Below are 23,330 nucleotides of genomic sequence, written 5' to 3' on the forward strand. Positions count from 1 at the left end.
GTTACTCTACTTTCCCAGGTGATCTTTGTGAGCTAAGGACTGGGGACAGAGCCTGCCTGGGTCAGGCGGCCAAGAGGGAGAATTATTCAATAGCTACATTCACCATTTGAGTCAATTATTACATACTAGATACATTTCTAAATGGGTTGTACATCATCTAATTTAACCTTTGCAGTAAACTTCTAAACAAGTTTTAATACTTCCATCTTACAGATAAACAAAAGATCAGAAATATTACTAAATGTTATCAAACCTGAAATGTCATTTGTTGTGTTAAAAGAAAAACTTCAGGCTGGGTGTTCATGGCTCAAGCCTATAATCCCAGCACTTTGGGAGGCTGAGGCAGGAGGACTGCTTGAGCCCAGGAATTCAAGGTTGGGGTGAGTTGTGATCACACCACTGTACTCCAGCCTGAGCAAGAGAATGAGATGTTGTCTCAAAAAAAAAAAAAAAAAAAAAAAAAAACAAGGAAAGGAAAAGAAAAATTAAATTTAGCCAAGTTCATTTGATCTCAAAACCATTCATGATTTGTGTAGCACTCAAAACCAGAAGAGATTCAGAGAGTTACTCTCAGCAGTGTGAGCAGTGAGCTTTTACAGACTGGACATAGAAACAAAGTAGAAAAATCACTTGATTGGCTACCAGTAGGTATCTGCCTTATTTGCACATGGTGAAATGAGCTTGCTGTCTGTGATTGACTGAAACTGAGCTGTTATGCTCCTAAATTAGGCTGCCATTTGTGTAAGTACTAAGTGAGGCTGCAGTTTGTTATGTAGGGATCCATGTTATGGAAGCAGTCTCAGGCCAAACAAGTTGATTTAACAGTTGCAGGGCATATGTGATGGACTGAATGTTTGTGTCCCTTCAAAATTCGTATGTTGAGACTCTAATCCCAATTAGATGTCATTGGGGGGTGGGGCCTTTAGAAGGCAATTAGGTCATGAGGGTGGAGCCCTCATGAATGAGATTAGTGCCCTTATAAGAAGAGGCCAGAAAGGTAGCCAGTGCTCTTTTCACGATGTGAGGATTCAAGGAGAGGTCAGCTGTCTGTACACTGGAAGAGAGCCCTCAGCAGAACCTGATCATGCTGGCTCCCTGATCTCAGATTTCCAGCCTCCAGAATCATGAGAAATAAATTTCTGTTGCTTATAAGGTATCCAATTTATGGTAATTTTTAACAGCAGCTTGAGCTGACTAAGATGGTGTGTCATTATCTTATGTACTCCCACCTAAGGAAATAAAAAACTGACAATTATAACTGCAAGATACCACCCATTGTAAGGCATGTCAGAGTTTCAGAGATTTTGTAATATAGGGAATAGAATATGCCTTTAAAGTCAACGAGATAGAGTAAGGAATTTGCTCGATCTTACATAGAGTTAGTGGCAGAACCAGGATTTTAATGAAGGGGACTCTGCCTCTAAGTCAATGCACATTAGTCATATCAGTCCTTCTCCAACACCCAGTGCCAGCCTCTGGAGCATCTCTGGTAGTCCTACTTTGCTGCTTGGGGCAGCCGTTCTACTCCTCCAATTTGTGTTACAGCCCACCACACCCCACTGCCTCCAGCTCTGAGTTCCTTGAACATGTAGAGCCAGACAGAAGCTGCTGAGTGCTCAGAGCTGACTAAGGTCCTTGAGGAATAGTGAGTGTTCAACAAATGGCATCATTATCACATTAACGGTATCATCAGCTTACCTGCCTGCAATTAGATTGGATCGTGATTGGAGTTGGTTTTCAGCACGGTAGGATCCCCTTTTCCTCTGGCAGACATAGGCCTGTTTTTCTCTTTTCTCCTTGAATATCTATAGCTTGAATTCAACTTGACCCTCAGTATTCTTAGTGAGAGGTTTTCCTCCCTGACTTTGGTTCCTCTGTGTAATAAATTGCCCAACTCCCTCTTTGCTTCTGAAAAATGACTCAAAGAGAGTTAGAACTTGGGTTACAGGTTCCAAAATAGGATGTCTGAAGATAAAGAAATTAAAAACTTTATTGCTACAAAAATGACATGCTTACAGAAGCAGAACAAGTTGTACAGTTTCATTTCATCTAACTTGTACAAATTTTACTAAAGTTGAAAAGTGAATATAAAATTATACTGCCTCTCAGAGGAAATAAAACTAGATTAAATCTAACTTTCCATTCTACTCCTGGCCAGTACCAGATCTTGGTTCTCCTCACTGAGCCTCAGTTTCCCCATCTGTAATCAAGGGAATTGGATTGCTTACTCTTTCTAATTTTTCTCAGCCCTGACATTCTGATTCTCAGACATTTCTCACCCTACTAGTGTGGGCATCGTTGTTATTTATTGTACGAAACTCCCTGGGAGTCTCAACATTTTTACACCTTTCAAAGTATCACCAAAATCTTGAAATAGACCCAAATCTTTTCTTTCACAATGTGCCCTAACATTTGCTTCAGGAAACCTGGTGGCTGTGATTTCCCCAGATGATCGCAGAGCAATTTTCCATCTATGCTTACCATAGCCTTGACAAACATCCTGACTCAGCAGCATGAGAATGAGAACCACAGCTGAACTCCTGCTGCAGCTCTCCAGGCCTAGCGGGGTCTCTGGCAGCAGCAGGACATCTGACCAGTGGCTTCATGCAAAGCTGGACCCTGTGCCCAATTTTCATCTCTCCTCTGGGTTCCCTTCCTGCCTTGCACACTGTTCTACCCCAGTGTGTGTTGTTGTGTACTTACACACTGGTTTCCCCAAATAGACTGTCAGCTGCTTGCAGATCCAGAGCGCAGCTGATATATCCACATCCAGAGAACCCAACCCAGCACCTGGCGCTATGATGCAGGAATTCAGTGAGTGCCTAAGTGTGAGATTTCCTTGGTGGCCAAGGGTGGGAGGAGGTGCTGCTTGTAGGGAGAACTAAGGAGACCTCAGAAGTAATTTCTAGCCTATTGTTTACCTTCCTCCTGCAGGCTATTGTGTCCTCTGTGTGTATGTGTATATATATGTGTGTGTGTGTGTGTGTGTGTGTGTGTGTGTGTGTGTGTGTGTGTGTGTTGTGTGTGTGTGTGTGTGTGTGTGTGTGTTAATTTGACCTTGTTTCCACGATTCTATGAGTCCATGTAGTGTATTGCTCTAGAATTCATTATCCTACGTGGTGTTTATGTTTCTATTTGGTATTTCCCTTTTATTTTGCTAAGTGTTGACATCATGGTTCCTGGGAAGGAATTAACACTCTCTTTGTGAAGTTGCAGCAATGGTTCCTTTTTTATAGCCCTCAGATTCCCTTTTATCTCCTTTGAATTTGCTTCTGGGGTGATGCTCCAATTATCCTAGTATCTCTCTCCTGGACCTCTAAGCTTTCCTTTGTTTAGTTTTTGTCTTAGATTTTTCTCTGAGGATAAGAAATCGCTTTGCTTTTTTATCATCCTCTTTAGAAGATTTTTCTTGATTAACTTGGTTATTTTAATATTTGAGTCATCTTTGCAATTTCGCCATCTATCCATGTTGCAAGTCCCTTTGATTTATTACCAGGCTTCATCAGGCACATTTTCCCTCGCTCCCTACCTCCGTAGCTTCATCCAAGCTCATCTGCAAGGCTTGTTCAGAGAGGCCAAGTCATTTCCACTTACGTGCTCCTCTTCAGGGCTGCAGAGATAAAGCTTTGGTACCTTGCCAGCCACATCTAGTGTGGTTGATCAACCTGTTAAATATTTCAGCCTTCCTCAGAAGTTCACGCTCCCAGATGTGAGATGTGGGAAGGGTGGAAAAAGTGAGCCTCCCGGAGAGCATTCGGCTTCTCCTGGGACCAGAGTTCGGGCAAGTCTGGGGAGGTCAGAGGCACACCTCAGGCCATCGAATGCGGAGCGTGTGTCAGGAAAGCATCTGTCCCATGCTCAGAGCAATCCCCGTCCACAGCCTGTAACACACAGAGAACATCAGCCCTTTTGATCCAAGAACTGCATCAAATCATTCTGACCCTTTGAGGAAGATATGTAACCTGGGCCGAGTGGAGCCAGATGACTTTTTTTTTTATTACCACAGCATAGAGTAATATTAAATGATTTCATGAGTTGTAGCCAGAACATCTGTTATTACATGTGAGAAATCTGATTTATTTGATTCTAGCAAACTGGCACTCAGCCCTCTCTAAAGTAATGCTTCACCTTTGGGGCAAGAAGGTGTTATTTGCCAGTTTTCCTTTTGAGCATACAATCCTTTCCACATGGAATATGACTTCGCTGCTGCTCTCTAGAGATGATGTCCCTATTGGGGATTAAGAACTTCCTCGGACAGAGGGCTGGCTGAGATGCGTAACATGCTCAGCTGTTTCCAGGACAATCCAGGAGACCCTGAGCCATGTCCACCTGGAAAGGCACCCAGGCTGTCATGGCTGGGGAGCAGGACACAAAGCAAAGGTTTATATATAGATCTCTGAGGGCAGGTAGGTCCTGTGTCAATGACCACCCCCAGCACTTGGCTGATTTTTTTCCTGTTTAGCTACCACTGCTGCAGGCTTCTGTGGCACCCTGTTCTATCCGACATGCAATCCAGACTCTGGGAAAAACATCCATTGTCAAATCTCTTATTCCTTATAGATGGTGGAGCACTTCTCTGAGAAATGTGGGCCACTGGTCCTTGGGGCATCAACGTTCAGAAATCAAAGAAACAAATGGACATCATGGTGTTCACCTGGTAGGATTTCAGGTTTGGGTCACCTGGTGGGTGTGTGTGGGTGGACATTGGGGCAGGCAAAAGGCATAAAAGGACAAAATCTTTTGGAAATAAGAGGGGAAAATCTTTTGGAAAATGGAGACGTCCCAAAATAATCAAGTCACCCACACATTTTATTTCTTCATTCCTTTATTCCTTTATTCACAAATTACTTTATTTTTCAAATATTTACCTGTGCTAGTCACTGTTCTGAGCATTGGGAGGTGGGAGATACAAACATAAAGAAGAGGCAATCCATTAACGCAAGAAGCTGACAGTCCGATAAGAAAAGTAAGCCACTGGCACAAGCTCTACAGCAGAAAGTTATGAGTCATGAGAGAGTCACTGAAAAAGGTCTGTGGAAAGTTAGAGGGGAAAGGAATAAAATGTCCACTGGAAGTTTCCAGGAAGGGTGTAATGAAGGGTATGGAATTTGGGCTGGGCCTCAAGGAAGGATAGGATGTTGGAAGAAAGAAAGGAGAGGCAGGTGGTGACAATAAAAGGAAGTAGTGGCTGAAAACAGGGAATGGCTAGAGAACAGCGTGAGGCATGTACGAGTGTTGGCAAATCTTTGGCTTCCCTGAAAACTGCAGTACGTGAAGAAGAGTGGGAGACAAAGGGGAAAGACATACTGAGGCTACATCATGAAGGTCCCAAGTGCAAGGCAAAGGCGTGGCAGATTCAGTTGGCCACAGGATTCTGAGCATGCAAACAGAAGTGCGATTTAGGAATATTAATCTGAGGCCAAAAGTAGAAAAAACTGACAGTGAAGACCTCCAAAAAATGTGCAGGTGAGAGATAATAAAAACTGTAACTGGAGCAGTTGGTATGGAGAAGAGGGAGTGGGTGAGAAGATATACAACAGAGGGAGTGATCAGGTTTCAGAAGTTATGTGTTGTTGTAAGAGGAGTATGGCTTTTGCAATCAGATAGACTCCACGATGAACCTTCTTTTTTCTTCACTCCCAGAACTACCTGGAATAAGTAACAAGCCCCCACCCCCACCCCCGCCAGGCATCCCTTTTGTCCTCCTTGGCAAGGTACACACACGTGTGTGTTATTGGCAGCATGGTGGGAGGGGAGAGTTCACCTAATCCCTCCCAGGTTGAGATTATTTATGTGTAAACACTTCATAAAGTCTGAAAGAGCCTCAGAAGTTCACTGGGGTTAAATTACTACCTGGATCTGTGGGACAAACCAAAGGGAAGGGTCTCAGATGGACCTCAGGTTTTGAGCCAGGATGACTCTGGAAGTCGAGAATCACAGTGCTGGAAAACAAATGGAAGGAGGAAAGGAAAGACAGTCACCATTCACCCAGTGCCTCAGATTAAACTCTAAATGGATCAAAGATTTAACTGTAAACTTGAAACAGTAGAAGCACTAAAGATATTTTATAACATAGCAGTTGAGAAATTCTACCTAAGAGTTTCAGGGAAGCTAGGAACCAGAAAGGGGAAATACTGATAAATTTGGCTACATTAGAAGTTACAATTTCTATATAACAAGTAATAGTAAGATTATAAGAAAAATGGCAGAGAAACATTTGTCAGTCATATGACTGACAGAGTTGATTTCTGAGTACATTAAGAGTTTCACAGGACAATTAAAAATACAAATAGTCACATTAGAAAAATAGGCAAAGAGTGTGGATGAGTAATTTATAAAGGAAGAAATACAAATGATCAATATATGAAAAAACCTATTAAATCTTAAAGAAATTCAAATAAGATAAGGTCTTTTTTACCTACTAGATTAGAAATTTAATTAAAAAGATTGAAAATGCTATTTTTATTAAGGGTTGAGAAATGATTACTTGAATGTACTATTGGAGTGGGGATGAAATATAAAATATAACAGTCTTTCTGTTGGTCAATTTGATGATAACTATCGGTATGTAAAAAGGATATACCATTTGACCTATCAAATCCACTTCTGGGAATTTATCCTAAGAAGATAAATATAGAAATGTGAAAATATAATTGAATAAATATGTTTACTGCATTATTGCTTAAACTGATAAAAGAAAGAAAACAATCAAATATACAATAGATTAGGTAAATAAATTGTGATATGCCTAAAATTTTCTTGAGCTACTTAAATTAGTGAAGTAGAGCTTAATTTATTGAAATGTAAAGCTGTTAATAGCATATTATTGAGAGATGTACAGCATTATCCTATTTATTTAAAATATACATATATATTATATTTCTATACAAAAGAGATGTCTAGAAGGATGTTCACCAAAATGTTACTAGTGTTTTTCTCTGGATCATAAGATTTCTGGTGTACTTTTTACACTGTTTCAATTTTGAAATAAAATTTTAAAAGCATTTTCACCAAAACAATCACTTTTTCAAGTGAAATATATAAAATAAATTAAGAGAAAACCAAAGAGGGAGAGATAAGAGAGGGAAGTAGGAAGTGGGGGGCAATTAGGGCAGTAGGTGTGTTACAATGTACCCACAGGGCTTTAGTTTACTAAGGTGACTGAGGGATGACACAGAGAAATCAATGCCATTGGAAGAAGAGTGTGTTACTTACAGTTCTCAAAAGAAGGAGCTGGCCACACCACACCGGCCACACCTTCCCACAGGGGGAAGCTCCAGTTTGGCCCGAAGGCAGAAACAGGAGCAAGAAGAAAGCATGGCACCAGCTTTCGTTGTGTTTTCTGTGGGAAAGGCAAGCAGGGCAGGGAAAACAGCTTAGGATTGGCTTGTTTGAGCAATGTCGGCAGGCTCTGGGCTATAGAAGTGGTCTCTAATCGGTCTGTGGCCCTGGGTTGATTTAGGGCAGGAGCAATATTGGCTTGGTATGTGAGAGTTAGATAGAGTTGGTTAGATTAAGTAGATAAAGATAAAGGCTGAGGGTATGGACTCTGAGGATTGGTTGGTTTACACTGGAAAGGTGTGTTCGCAGGGAAGTTGTTTACTGTTCCTGGGAATTAGCCAGCCCTGGGAGGGGCAGTCTCTTTCTCTCTTCAGTTAGACCCCCCTCACCCAAGATGTCAAAACATCATGCAATTGTTTTAAAATTGTGATTTAATATAGGAGAGAGGGAAAGGAGAAAAGAGAGGGAATAGTTGTTGGGGTGAGCAGAAGTGATGGGATTCTGAGGATAAGTGAGGGGTCTCGCCATGGTCTGAAGGAGAGGCAGTGCCTCCGCTAAGGCTGAAGACAAGGTGTGGGAAGGTAGAAGAAATTATTCTACTCTACAGAGAAGCAAAAGGACCTCACCATCAGATGGCCTCAGCCTTAGCAAAAAAGCAATCTAAATTATCCCTGGAAAATGACTTGGACAGAGTTTGATAAAGGATTTAAAAAGAGTGGAGGCAGTTTCAAACAGCTGTTGGAGAAAATTCAGCTGTACTTTTCTAGGTGTGAGTAAAAGGACAGCCATTAGGGGCCAGCTGAGGTTCTAATGAGGCACAGAAATAGGAATAAATTTGACTCAAGATTAAGCTTGGATATTTGCTAACAATGGGTACTGACCCTTAGACTTTTGCTGACTTATTCGTGAAATTCAAGTCCTTGAACAAACAAATCTTTGCACCAGGAATTGTCAAGAAGATACAAAAACCGATGTTGTCTACCATACAGACCACTGCCGACCATCTCCGTTGGCTCTTGACGCACATGGGAAGTGTCCTGAGATGCTCTCTTCCTCTTCATTGCCAGCTGAAAGACACACCCCTACACCTGCCAGCCCCTCCTCCCTATATAGTCACATTAGGGGATGGGTAATAATAAACCCCCTTCCAATCCCTGCCATGGGATGAGAAAGAAGTAACAGAAAAAATAGTGTTATCAACTTTTCCCAATATTTGACAACCTGAAAATTTTTACAGATCTGTCTGTTTAAACCCTTCTCCTTAAAAAAAATTAGGAACAACCCCTGCTACTAGCCCACACGTGAGACTCATAGACACAAAATGAATTTGTTTGAGTTCATTAATTATTACATTCTTTGTTTTAATAGAGCTTTACCATGTGCAATGCACTATAGGAGATGATCTAATGAGCATCGCTTGTTTCTTTGTGCTTGGTTTAGTTACTGATGTCTCCAAATGCTTGAGTGAGGGCAGATGAAGAAGAGAAACACGAAACAGCCCCCAGATGTCAACTGATTCCACATGACAAAGGCTGGCTGTGTGAGGGGATAAATGTGTTCCGACATCAGGCTGAGCAGTGCCAATATGAACATCCTCAGAAAAATAACAAGCCAGCGTGGCCATTTCTCTGGGCCTTGCCTTCTTTCCTTCCAACTGAGCTGCATTCTTTACTCCTGATTTGGAAGCTATTTACAGTATATCCCAGGGAGCTAGCCCGTGGTGTTGGCTCCACTTTCCTTTGGAAATATTGGAATTTGTCTGCTGGGAGAGTCAAAAAGATTGTTTGTTAGTTTAAAAATAAATTATACATTTGATCATGATTGTGCAAGACTCTCCTCTCCTCCATGAAGTCTCCATCTTAGGGCTAGTGGAAATGAAGATGTCCACAGGGAGACCGAAGGCAGGACCATTGCCCACAGGGACACACTGTCTCTTATCTGCAGATAAGAGAGCCCAGAAGAGAGGCAAACTAACATTGCAGGGATTGCCTGCAGTGTAACTGATGCCTTTTACCAAGAAATGAAGTCAAAGGGGAGGGGATTAACACCCAAGCCAACTTTTCCCATAGCATTCTCCAGTGGATTCTGAGAAATAGTAAGGGCAGACAAAACAAGGAGTTGTACAATACCTACAGATATCCAAAACAGAGAATTAGAAAGTTCCAGCCCAGCTCAATGATCATCCCACTGTGTCACATTTTCTGAGCATCAGCTTGGATCTACCCTCTGATCATATGAAAAACATTTCTTATTTGAATCACACAAATAATTCCCTGTTTCTTCTCACATTCTCTCTGGACAATCTCATCCATCTGCATAGCCCAACACCACATGTAGGAAGATGAACACTCATTTGTGGACTGTAGACTCCACCTCCTTTCTGAGCTCTAATTATTTCTGTAAAACAATACCTGATTGTCTCAAAGATACGTTAAGCACAATGGGTCCTAAACCAAACCCATCATGTTCTCCCAAAGCCAGTATCTCCTCCTTCCTGGTATCTTGGGCAAATAGTCACCATACCCACAATCTTTTCAACTCAAAATATGTCCACACCTCTACAGACGTATTGTCCTAAAGCCTTGATCATAGCAGGCCACTTTGAAAAAGAATAAAATACACAGCCATGGATGATCAGCTTCCTAAAATCATAGAGCTGTGCAGATTGTCTTTATTAGCTTATTTGCACTCTCTGAAGCATTCAACGACTCTCTGAGGCATTCAATGACTCCTTCTTGGAACTCCTTCCTTGATTCCTGTAACCTCTTATTTCTTTATCTATTTTCTTTGCAAGTTTCTTGCTTTGGCTCTTCTTCCTTATTCCCTTTAGTGATATTGTTCCCTAATAAAGATATTATCTAATCTCTCTTGTCACTCTATATTAGTGTGCTTAAGAAACATCCTGGGAGATTCTTATTTGGTAGATCTGAGATTTTTACCAAGCTCTCCAGGGGATTCTGATTCAAGTAGTCTGTGTAAAATGATTTTATATACAATTTGTGAGATCAACAACTGCAAGGTTAGTACCATCTTAGCAAGCAGTACGCATACTATAACATGCCTGTAACCTATATTTCACCTCCCAAGACCAAGTGGCGAAACTGACCACATGTTCTCCAAACCTACTTCCTCTTCTTCCAAGACATTCAGCTCTCTTACAGTTCCTTGCGGCCACATGGCTGAGTTTCTAGCCCTTAGAAACCTTCCATGTGTGCTTCTCTGGGCTCTTTTCCTCCTCCAACTGTTTGAAATGGAGTCAATCAATTTCTATGGAAAACTGGGAAGTCATGTGTTGAAAATGGCAGAAGCTGTGTCACCTTGAATCCTTAAATTACTGCATGGAGAAGGGTTTCCCTGCTGACCTGTTCACTGCCCCCAGAACTTTTGGATGACCAAGAAACAAACATACTGTTTCAAACCAATGAAATTTTGGGATTATTTGTTATAGCAGCTGACATTTCACTAATACAGTTAGATGAAAGGCAACAGTAAATCTGCCATTCTCAGGGTATATCTCAAGAACGTCTGACTAGTCTCTGCCTCCTGGATTCCTAGTCACTGTAAAACTGTTTAACATAGGAGTTTATAACTTTTCCTGTGCCACACATACCTCTGGCAGCTTGGTGAGTCCTGTGGATACCTTAGAGAATAAAATGTTTTTAAATGCTTAAAATAAACCGTGTAGGGTTACAAAAGAAACTAATTTTATTGAAATAGTTATCATAATCTTAATAAAGAATATTTATGATATTGTTATTAATATGTTAAATAGAAAAAACACATTTAAAATGTAAGCAAGTTGGAAGAGAATTTTATTTTTTACAGACAAATCAATATGAAGGCTGGCTAGTGTTGCTTGCTTAGAATGAGAATATTGAACTGTGGGGTGGTCTTTGTCAAGGCAACACTCATGTCATGTTGGGCATTTAATCAATATTGAATTTTTTTGATGGCTGCAAGTATAAAAATCCCAATTCACAAAGATGTATTGAGATATTTGAAATGAAAGCTTCCATAGATGGTATTACAAGGCCAGGACACACTTCTCTCAAGAAATACCAGAATTCTCCAAGGATTTTTAAGTTAGACTTCAATATAGTAATATTTTAGCTTTACTATCAATGAGCTCATATTTGGCTAGATCAACATCTTTGAGATACAGTTTATATCAGAAACTGTTCAGTAACACATAATGAAAATGACTCATCCCATGCCACATATTGACCAACAAACAACTGTGAAGAGAGAATGTATTGCAGATGTCTGGGTAACCAGTAGTTGGTGACTAAATAATACCTGGCCTTGGGTTGTCTGAATGTTGGTTGGCAGCATTGTTCAAAGAGAATGTGATCATTTGTGATCTACTGTTAGGTCTAATATCTATCTTAAAAGAATTTTGAGATCTATCTTATCAACATATTTTAAAGTACACAATACTATACTATTAACTGTAGGTACTATGTTGTCCATCAGATCTCTAGAACTTATTCATCTTGTGTAACTAAAACTTCATACCCACTTAGCAACAATTTCTTGTTTCCCCCTCCTCCTAGCCACTGGAACCCACTATTCTAGTCTCTGCTTCTATGAGTTTGACAGTTTTAGGTACCTCGTAATAGTGGAGTCGTGCAGTATTTGTACTTCTGTGACTGGCTTATTTCATTTGGCATAATGCCCTCCAGGTTCATTCATGTTGTCACATGTGGTGTCACATTTTCTTTATCCATTCATCTCTCCATGGATGATTTGGTTGTGTCCATATCTTGGCTATTGTGAATATTGCTATAGTGAACACGGGGGTGTAAAGATCTCTCCAAAATCCTGATTCCAATTCTTCTGGATAAATACTGAGAAGTGGGTATTGGAGATAAATCTCATGTCGTGTTATCATCACAAAACAAAAAAAACACAAGGAAATTTTTGAGGTGATGGATATGTTTAGTACCTTGATATGGCATCACAGGTCTAAAAATATGTCCAAACTCATAAAACTATATAGATAAAATATGTGCACTTTTTTGTGTGTCGATTATATCTCAGTAAAGCTTAAAACATAAGTTTGAAATATGAGCAACAAGGATAATGCAATGGACATTATCTTATTTCTATTGGTGAAAAGTCACAAGTACTGATAATACTCCCATGGCTTATTGCTTGCATTTATAAGGAAAAAAAAATGCTAAATTTCCATTAAAACTATTGAAAATAAAGGTGTAGTATTGTACTATTCATTCTCCACCAAGTCCAAGAACCCACTGAATTTTATCCATAGATGCCTTGGAGAGAAGTGGGCTCCAGGTAAAAACCCTTGCTCCAGCCCCTAGAGATACCATTGTGCTGGGATCAAAAGCTCTCTTCTTGCCCATGGCGCAGTCTGTGCCTGTGCAGGTGGCTTTTATGTGGCCAGGCACATGTCCTGAAATGGGGAAATAATCCAATCCTGCCCTCTTTTCACCTCAAATAGCTGCTTCTACTTTTCCCCCCTTACTTTTACCCTATGACAGAGCCCCTACCAAAAGAACAAATTGCTAGGGCCCAAGACTTCAGGCCAGGCCAAGTACATTCCAGTATTGCCAAACTTAGAGCAAATGTCAGACTTCTTTTTCACTGCCTGTTCCATGGTGGGGTTGGAGGAAGCTTTCAAGCTTCTATTCTATTTCTTCCCTGAAAGCAGTCGTTTTTTTCTCATAGTTTTATATGACATAAAATAAGGTGGAATTAACCTATCTAGATACAAAAATACAAACAAGTACAAGTGTCCGCCACATGTATCCTTCCTTAGTTGAAATAATCTAAGCACCAGGTTTCATACTCTCTCTCTCTCTCTCTCTCTCTCTCTGTCTCAGGCAGAGGAACTTGGCATTATCAGCAAATCACACTCATGTGACACATCCACAAGATCATGAGCTTCCAGAGGAATGGAACTGTGTTTATGTCTCTGGACCTCTGGTACCAGGCTCAATGAGTGACAGAGCCTGTATTTGGCAAAAGTTTGTTAAAGTGAACTAAAGCCTGTTAGTTTAGGGGTGATTTCAAAATATCTTGGGCAAACATATATCTAAAATAACTGGCACAATTTGTTTTTAACTGAAGTAATGTTAATTCAATGTAACAGAGTCTTTTAGTAAACCTGTAACCTTGAGAAAATTAGTTAAACAATCTGTGCCTCACTTATCTCATTGGTAAAACAAGAATAATAGTACCTACTCTTAGAATTATGAGGATTAAATGAGGCAGCACATGAAAAGTGTTGGAGAATAATACTTATCACATGATAGGCACTCTGTCAACTTTAACTGTTATAATTATTACTAGAAGTAGTAGTGTTCATAGTCAGTATCTCATTGTATTCATTTCGTCACTATAAGAAGTTCCAAGGAGTACTAAAATGCTCAGAACTATTTGTTCTATAGTCACTTCTAGATCTGATTGCTTATTTAGCTCTTGTGTATATTTTTTATTTCACTTTGCCTTCCACCTTCACTGCCAGCCAACCAGCTATCACCCTGAGTTATTCTCAGGTTTTCTGTTCTTAGAAGTCCCCTCTAAATTGAAATTTCTAATTGACTATGAGCTTGGAAACAAGATAATGCAAGATTATTTGGATTGTGTACAAAAATAGTATCTAATAGATGGGTCTGTGTACCCTTAGTAAATGCATCTATTTTCCTGCTAACCATATCTGGGTATCTGGAAAGATTTGTTTTCTGGGTAGATAGAAATCGACCGATGTCTTCCTAATACATGAGTTATCACCCTGTATTTGCATGTGTGCCAGCGTCACTTTCCTGCTCCTCACCTTAACATGATTACCTTCCCCATCCTCACCCCTGGTCATCAGGCAACAAATTTGCTCAAAGCACCACAAGGTCATGGTTGGAAAACAAAGAACTGGGTGATTTCACAGCTCAGTGGCCACTTCAATAGTTCATGATTTATGTACATGAATAATTCTAGGCCCTGGGTGTATTTAGAGATGAGTAGGACTGGCAGCCACCACAGTGACATTTCTTCCCATACTTTAGATTCCAGCTAATAAAACAAAAGATGATATTTCTTCTTGTCAACAGGCTGACATACCCGATGTGATGTCTGGCTACTGCTGGTGGGCAGAGGCAGGGTTGCACCTCAGCCACACTGGTGGATGTGAATAGGGCTACACAGTCCCACCTGTTCAGCAGAGGAGCAAATACCGGAATGTTCAGCTCTACGAGTGGTTGTGTCATTCTTGATGTATTTCCTGCCGTCTAACCAGTTGGTAATACAAAGTTTATAAATCTAACCCTATGGTGGAGACAAGTTGGATGGGAGATTTTGTGTTTAGGAAGAATATGCCCCTGGGGCCTTTAAACAGAACAGTATTGAGTTGTTTGTGTCACTATTTTATGGCTCTGAGTAGTCCATTCTAGCTAGACAAGATTTCAAGATTTATGGTGACATCTGGCTAAAGAAGGGTATATTTTTAACATGCGCATATGTCACTTTGCAGCTCAGGGAGACTTCCCATGGTTTCTACTGCTTTGGCTGGACCAGTTTCCCTTCTGGCTTCCTGAACGGGCCCAAGTCTTGAGAACGTAAGCTTTCCTTGGACAAGGCTTGACTTCCTCAGTGCACACCAACAGCATGGCCAGGCAGGAGGCAGATCCCATGGAGACAGGAGCATCTGCTTTGGGGAAGTACGGCACAGTGGGAAGTTCATGGGACTGGGAGTTACAAATGTAGGCTCCGGGCCTCAGCTCCATCACTGATCTTGCCATGTGATTTGCCTGGAGCAGATGCCTGAACCTCTCTGGGGGTCAGTGTGGAAACCATGGTAGTGTATCACTCAGATCTTCCTTTAGGAGGAAACTTCCTGCAAGGATTGTGATTAGCTGACATCTCCAGCTGCCACACCCACAGGATCCACCACAGCATCTTTGCCAAGGCCACGTCCTTCCTGAGGTACTCCCAGTGACTGAGCACAGCAGCAGGACAGAGCCCAGCAATCCTGCCCCCCAAAAGGGGCTTCTCTGATGAGTGAATGTGCTCTAGGCTCTCCAGTGCCTGGCCAGCATTTCAGAGCTTCACTGGAGTCTGCGGCTCTTTCTGCACAACCCTCCTTTTTCCTCCATCTCTTCTCTCCTTTTACAGGGGTCAGCCCTGAATCCCACTTGGCGACCCCCCTGCCTGTTCTTGCTCCTTCTCCCCTTCTTCTTCACAGGAGTTTTCCCCCAGATCTTTTGCACATCAAACTCCATTTTGGTGTCTGCTTCTCAGAGGACCCGAACCAACACAGTGAGTGGACATGTGTTGTGTTTTGCCCACCTCATACATCTTCCCTCTTACAGTAATTCCGTCTCCACATACATCCAACTGCTTTATGGCTTTTCCCCAACTGCGATTGTGGGATTATGTAGGACCACCCTACACGTACGTGTCCTGCCACTTCATTCTGTTGCTATGCAGGTGGGCACATGAGCCAGGTCAGACTGATTACTGTGCTCATCTTCCTGGTCAAAGTGGCTAAAGTGGACATGTGACTAAAACAGTGCAATCCGAGTCCTCCCCTGGGACATGGCACAGGGACTCTTAGAGGGAGAGTTCTCTCCTTCCCATTAGACATGAGCTACATGTGTGAACTGAGAACTTCTGCCAGCCATGCAACCTGCCACAAGGAGGAGGCTGAGCCTGGGAAGCCAATGGTCAGAGAGGAACAGAGGTAAAAGGCTGGGGGTCCAGAGGCCCTAGTCCAGGTCTCAGAGCTTCCCAGCTAACTAGTTTTTCTTTTGAACCTGAAAACTGCTCTAGAGTTCTTCCACTAAATCCCCTGCCCTTTTATTTTTTAAAAAAGTTGGTTGAATTAGGTTTCTGTCACTTATAAGTGAAATAATTTTCAATAATAGATTCAGATTCTAATAGACTGATTCTATATATTAGTTCTATAAACTGAGAGTGATTGGAATGAAATGTAGGATGGTTTTAAATACTAACAAAATGCCAGGCGCCGAACGGGCAGCGAATCAGTATCTTTTGAATGAAACTGTAGAAACAAGAAAGTGAGAGAGACAAGGTCCAGGAATAAGAGTATGGTTTTCAAAAAAGCATAATAGTGCCTGGCACATTATAAGCACTCAGTAAATATTTTGTCATCCTAAACTAAGAAAATGAAAATAACTGGTTTTACAGCACGTTTGTTCCACCCGGTGATCTGTGCCTCTTCATGACAAATCAGGGTGCCTGAGAATGGCACCCCTCCCCAGATGCGACCCAGCTTCTGCTTTCAGGCAGAATTCACCAGCTGGAGAGGAAGTGAGGAGAGGAGGCAGTGAGGAGAGGGGCCTAGGGATTTCGGAGGGGCTGACAAGAGGCAAAGAGGAACAACCATATGTGAGTGACGGCAGGGCATCTAGGTGTCGTCTGTGGCCACCCACGGCCTTTTAAGAACCTCAGTCCATGGCGAGATGGAGACACACGGGTTTTCCAAGCTGACCCATAATTTGGCTCCTGTCAAACAAATATCCCTTAAATATTTGTTCAACACTTATTTAGTGGGGTTGAGTCTGTGTTAGTGAGGAATTTTGTCACCAGTGATGACTTCATGCCAGGCCACTGCCTGGTTTGACAATCACAATTGATTTGCCCATGATCTGTGTGCCAGGAGTCCACAGGGAGGGCGGGGTAAATTGGCACCACATTGGTGCCTTGGTTGGGGTCAGCCGGTCTTCTAGAATGGAAACCTGTGGGTTAATCAGGCTGTGCTCTACCAAGGAGTAATAATCGGAGAGGAGGCCTGCAGGGAACTTTCTCAGATTTCCTGCCAGGAGACGGCCCAGGGCAGCAGAAGGGGTGGTTGGGGAGGCCATGGCAGGAGGGATGGTTTCTTCACACATGTCATACAGCTGCCTCTATTTCTCTTTCTACCCATCACAAATCCTTCAGCCTCTCATCCACTTTACATTGAAATAGCCACAGTAAATGGCCTTGATTTCTAACAGGGGAATAAACAGATACCCTATGAAACTTAGCCTTGAACCCACAAGTGTCCTACATGTTGTTTTTTAAGTTTATGGAAGAATGTAATTAAAATTTTTGAGTGGTCAACTTACCATTGTAAATAGTAATCGTAAGAATGAGAGGAGGACATGATGGGAGACTTGTGTTTGCAGAGATAAAGCGGAGTGTGCGTGGCCTGGCAGAACACGCTGGTGAAACAGCCTTGGGGATCTCACTGGGGGCCCCAGGAGTGGTGGGGAAGAGGCTCCTCTGAGGCAGCGGGCAGGTCTCCTGGCGGTGACTCAGAGGTGGCAACCCTGCAGCTATGGGAATATTAATTGTGTTAGCAGACGGTTCACTTTCTGCTACCTTATTTTACCATGGCCCCTGGAAGTTGTAGGTCTACTTAAAACTTTTGCTCCATAGAGCAGGAAGCTGGTGCCCTTCTCTACTGCCTGAAGCAGAGACTGGCCCCTAGCAGGTGCTCAGTAAGGCCTGATGTGTGAGTGGGTGTTCAGAGTCTACAGAAGAAAAAGCAGGAATGACGTTATCTAGCCAGCATGTTACTACTCCAAGCAACCTGGTTTCCTAGGATGACATCCCAGTCTCAAAAGGGATGGGCCACAATGTAGTGCGACGCTCTGCAGAACAGCCTCACAGCTGCCCTGTGTCTGTTTAGCCCGTTGACTTTGATGGAGTGAGCCTCCACTTTTCAGTTTACTTTGAGTCCGTGGACATGGAACAAGAGCTTGGTTGGTGGAGTCACCACATTTTCACAAGGACTTTTGCCAGTCGAATGGTTATCGAGCCAAGACCTTTGCTAATACATTCATAATGAATGGGGCCTTGTTCTTTTGCTCTTTTTTCTCTAATAAGTTCTTGAAGCCACTTTCAGAACTTCTAGGCTGTATGAGATTTGAGCTTGGAAGGGAATTGTCTCATTTGTTTTCTCTGGAGAAATCTGTAGTTCTTTGAATAAATAATCAAGGGGGTCTTTGCAAACAATTCTGAAAATGCCTCTGATTCAGTAAGAAAAAAAAAAACCTTACAACTTTCCACCCTGTTTTCCCGTCAGTTGATATTGCTAATGCTGACACATAATAGGTAATAAATATACGTTGATTGAGTGGTTGCTCAATTGTTAGGCCAATGGAGTTGTCTCTAGGTTTGCTTCCCTTTATTTTCAAAACTGCTTCTTTACTCCAAAGCGCTCCCAACACCCTGGGAACAGGGCCACTTCAACGCACTCTGAGGCTCCCCTGTCTGTCCTCCATGTTCCCTCTATTGCTGGGGACTACAGATTCTGTATTCTTTGTTGTTCATGTTGCTCAGAGTGGGATTTGCTTTGTCCCTGCCAAAGAATTGTGTTTCAGTCAGCCTGGTTTTCTTGGTTTTGGCAAGCTCTGGTTGATATTTCTCAATTACAAACTAATGACTCATATTGCAGCATCTCTTGATTTAAAATTAGCACCACAGAATGGATTTGTGAAATTGAAGAGAGCTGGAAAGTAAAGCCAATCCTTCCCAGTCAGGGACAACCTCTGTAGTCTGTGGTACCACAAGCAAACCTGAAATAAAGGGCAGAGAGATCTAGAAGAGAAGAGTTTAATCGATTAGGAATTTTGATAGTGTAACCTGAGTTGGGTGAATCATTACATTTTGTGAGATTCTGTGGAATAGTCATTGTACTTACCAAAATCATCTTAAATTATATAGGGGTAACAAATTAACTCAGAAATCTTAGAGATTAATACAGCAAAGTTATATTTATCTGCTCACCCACCATGTCCAATACAAGTCAGAGAGGGACTCTAACCAGACCAAAGACTGGCCTTTGTGGTAGCAAAGAAGAGAGACTAGATAATTTCACAATAGGCTTTTCACGTTTCAGCCAAGAAATGACACTTGTTACTTCTGCTCATACTTCTTAAATCAGAATAAATCACATGGTCCTCCCCAGTTGCAAGAGGATAACTACAATTCTCTGTGCACTTGGAAGGAAAAAGAACCAAATATTCTATCTGATTAGTGAATACTAATAATGTCAACAATATCTGCCTGATGTCATCAAATGATTGCTTCACTTTTCTTCCCACACAAAAAAACACCCATTTTCCTGCCCACAGTAGAAAATTCAAAGTGTCATTCATTCATCACAAGTAGGTCAACACCTAGAATGTCAGAGGCATGACTGGTAGTCCCTACATTACATTCGGGCATTTTTTCTTTTCAATCCAAAGGTTCATATACTAAAAGGGCATATTCGACAATGGAATGGGGCAGGATTATCCTAAGAAACACCGTCATGTAGGAGAAGAGATAATAAAAGTACTCATCAGTCTCTGAACTGACAAATCTGAAATCTGACTGGGGGGATACTGCAGGGTCCCCTAACCCAAGGAAGGAGAAGAATATTTGATTAGACCCTGATTCTGCTCCCTTTGTTCTCTTTGGCCTCTAAATTTGCCTTCTGGGTGGGTCTTTCTTTTTCCACTTTTATCCATCTTGGCTACTTCTGATAAGAGCATTGGGTGACCTACCCTCTTTGGGAGCTGAGTGGCTTTCTCAGACTACTTCTTCCATGAGCTCATCTCTTTATTATGATACTTTGACAAATGTCACAACTGTTAACACACTATTGCCATCCTCAGTTCTCACCCTATCTCCTAGAGCCGTAACTTCATCAAGTTCATGATCTGCCTCCCACATCGCTACTGGCAATTTACTTTACCCAACATGTCTACACGGCATGCCATGAATCTCATCTCCATTTCCCCTCACCTCCAATATCACTCTCCTCAGGAGCCTCTGTCTACTAAATGACATGAAAGCCAATGCTACATATTTAACATCTTTTGGCCAATCCTCACTCTTGGTACCAATTTTATATTAAGCATATTAGACTAGATTATGCTGCAATAACCAATTAAACTGATAACCTTAGTAGCTTGATACACCAAATGCTTGTTTTTCTGCTTCTGACAAATGCTATTAACTAACTGCTCATTAAATATTGTACATATCATAGCATCCAAGGCACATTGGGTCAGTGTCCCTGGATTTAGGTGGGAATGAAGAAAAACAGAGTTGATGTTTACTGAGCACCTGGTATGCTCCATAAATTGATTAATGCTTTCATATATTAAAGATGCTAAGCAACTTATTCAAAGTCACAAAGCCAGAATTTGAACCCAGACCTGCCTGATTCCCAAGCTCAAGCCTTTCATATTTTCTATTATTCTTATGAATTTCTGTATTTGCAGTTTTGTAGTGTGTGGCACAGGAAAGAGGATGCTTTAAAAAAAACTCTTCTAGAATTTTCCTGTGCATACAAGTCACATGGGGATCTTATTACGATGAAGATGCTGATTTCTGAGGATTGGGCTGAGAGTCTGTATTTCTAACCAGATGTGCTGATCTGATGCTATTGGTCTTTAGGTCATTTTTTGAGTAGTAAGTTTCTAGAGCATTTTTGAAATAATCAAAGACAATCTTGTGGAAGACTTTTGCAGATGTCAAGCTATCCAAAGCAATGTCTTTTCTGGACATTTAGAAAGAAATTGTTTTAAATCACACATTGAACAAGCAATAAATTTTTAAAAATATAGATAGATGACAGATAGATAGATACATTCACAATTACCACTGGTAGGAAATTAAATACATAGTAGCTCTTGATGTTAAGTAGACTTTATATTGAAAATGACCATACTGAGGGACATTAATGAGCCTATTCTTAGGATTCATTTGGTGAGGTTATGCCTTGAAGTAAAGAAAACAGAGAGTTCTTGACTAAAATGTTCAGAGCTTTTGATAGTCAGTAGGACCAAAGCATGTGTCATTGTGAGGTACCTCTTCATTTCAGCCACATCTAAAAATAGAAAATATGAGAAAGATATGTGTGTACTGAAAATACTCTTCTCAGAATGTATTGCTCATAGATTTAAGGTTAAGAATGGAATCCATCCCCAGATGAGGAGGATATTTTAGCCTATGAGGCAGAGTTGTGAAACTCTTCCAATTACTCAGCCTTCAAGACTTTTCAGAAGTGGGATTGGTTAGTCAAGGAGGCTGCACTACTACATTTACATAAATGAAAGGAGAAATTTATGTAAATGCCATCCTTAACGTGAGAGCAGAAGGACATGAACCAGAAATAAATAGAAAATATTTACTCCAGAAAGCCTGAAGATCAATGGAGCCCATTGAGGTAAGTTATTCAATGATCTCTTGAAGATACAAGAATATAAATAAAAGATCATTTAATGAGGAAAAAAAGAGATATCTTGTGAAGAATATGGTATTCACAGTCCATAAATGTGAATTTAAAACATTGTCCAAGCAGTTTTGTCCTAATGACACTGAAGCCTGGATGTTTCCCAGACATTCTAGGAAAGGTTAATTAGGGGTGTGCATTGTGTGCTGGAGTCCTAAATTGGTCTGAGATCATAACATGGCTGTAATTTTGGTCCTGCTAAATCAGCAATCTACCTTTCATGTATTTGCTCAAAATATCTTTTACCAAGACCAGTATATCTCCTTTAATGATTCAATAATAACAGAGCTATGCTGCTAAAAAGTGTGCTGTGCATTAGATCGTGTTACACAAAACCTTCTTGTTATTGCAAGGGGACGGTCTGTTAAGAAAGAGTGGTTTATACCACTAGGAGAGAATGTCCAAGGCATTCTTCCTATGAGAACAGTGTTCCTGTAGGGAATATCCAAAACTTTTGCTAAGACATTCCTCTAAAGAACTTACTGCTTTCAAGGGAGAATCATAGCCATACCACTTGGAAACTGCCATTGTCATAAGTGACTCAAAAGCTAATATGACTTTTTCTCTAGGAAAAAAAAAATCTGAAGAAGAACATAGTCTATGATCAATCATGGGGCTTGTGAGGGCACCCTGTGGGCTAAACCTGGTTGCATCACCTGTAAACTCCTGGGCAAGATGAGGCTTGGGAGCACCACCAATGACTGATGAGTATAATACATACACAGCGTTCTCAGTCATTCAACTCTGTTTTTGTTTTGTTTCATTTTGTTTTCTTGTGCAATAAGGAAAGTGTTTGCTAAAACTGATGTTATTTCACGTGTTTCAAATTGTCCTAAAGAATCATCATTCCACAGAGGAAACTCTGCATCCAGTAACAATATTAGTGAGTTGGAATTAATTTATGTATTATAGATTTCCCACAGGTTCTCATTAGCACTTTTTCTGTTTACTCACCCTTGAGTATGGAGAGTTCTAGCTTGGACTGTTAGTATAAAAATTGTACTAATCATAATGCGTAAATGGTACGGATAATGAAAATCTATATAATCTAGTTGTAACTTGGTAAAGAGAGGATTATACAGTGCCCAAGTAGGAAAGTAAAATTCAGGGATCCCAAGGAATATCTAGCAGTATAATTTTACCAGTTCAGTCTATCAATAACTGTCATAATATAGAAGGGAGCTAATTACATGAATAGATCCAGTAGGCAAAGTTTCTCTATTAACATTTTTCTATGTTAATTATTAGCATTTTTTTATTTTATTTATTTATTTATTTATTTTTATTATTATTGGGTTTTTTTTTTTGAGGCAGAGTCTCGCTCTGTTGCCCGGGCTAGAGTGGTGTCAGCCTAGCTCACAGCAACCTCAAGCTCCTGGGCTCAAGCGCTCCTCCTGCCTCAGCCTCCTGAATATCTGGGACTTGATTTATTTTATCCTTGATCTCTACTCAAGGAGACCATGGAATGAAACTGGTCTACTTTGGGAATATCTGTGGATGATGTCACCTTGATTCCAGGAAGTGTCCCCCCAATTTCAGAATGAACTTATCTGGCATTCTGATGGAGTGTTAGACCAGAGGAAATCTCTGTTGTCCTCTAAATTAAATTTTGCTGTTCACCTGCATTTTTCTTCTTGTGTGTGCCTTTGTGGATTAATGAAGTACACCCTCAAGTCAGAACAGGGGTGCTTTTGTATTAGGAATCCACATGAACTGGCCATTTTCAATGTATCACTATGGCCTCTAGAAATTTTTATTCTGTTCTACAATAAAGGATCAACAACTGGAGCAGCGCTTGTCT

This window comes from Lemur catta, chromosome 4 (assembly GCF_020740605.2).
Source record: "Lemur catta isolate mLemCat1 chromosome 4, mLemCat1.pri, whole genome shotgun sequence".
Classification (NCBI taxonomy): Eukaryota; Metazoa; Chordata; class Mammalia; order Primates; family Lemuridae; genus Lemur; species Lemur catta.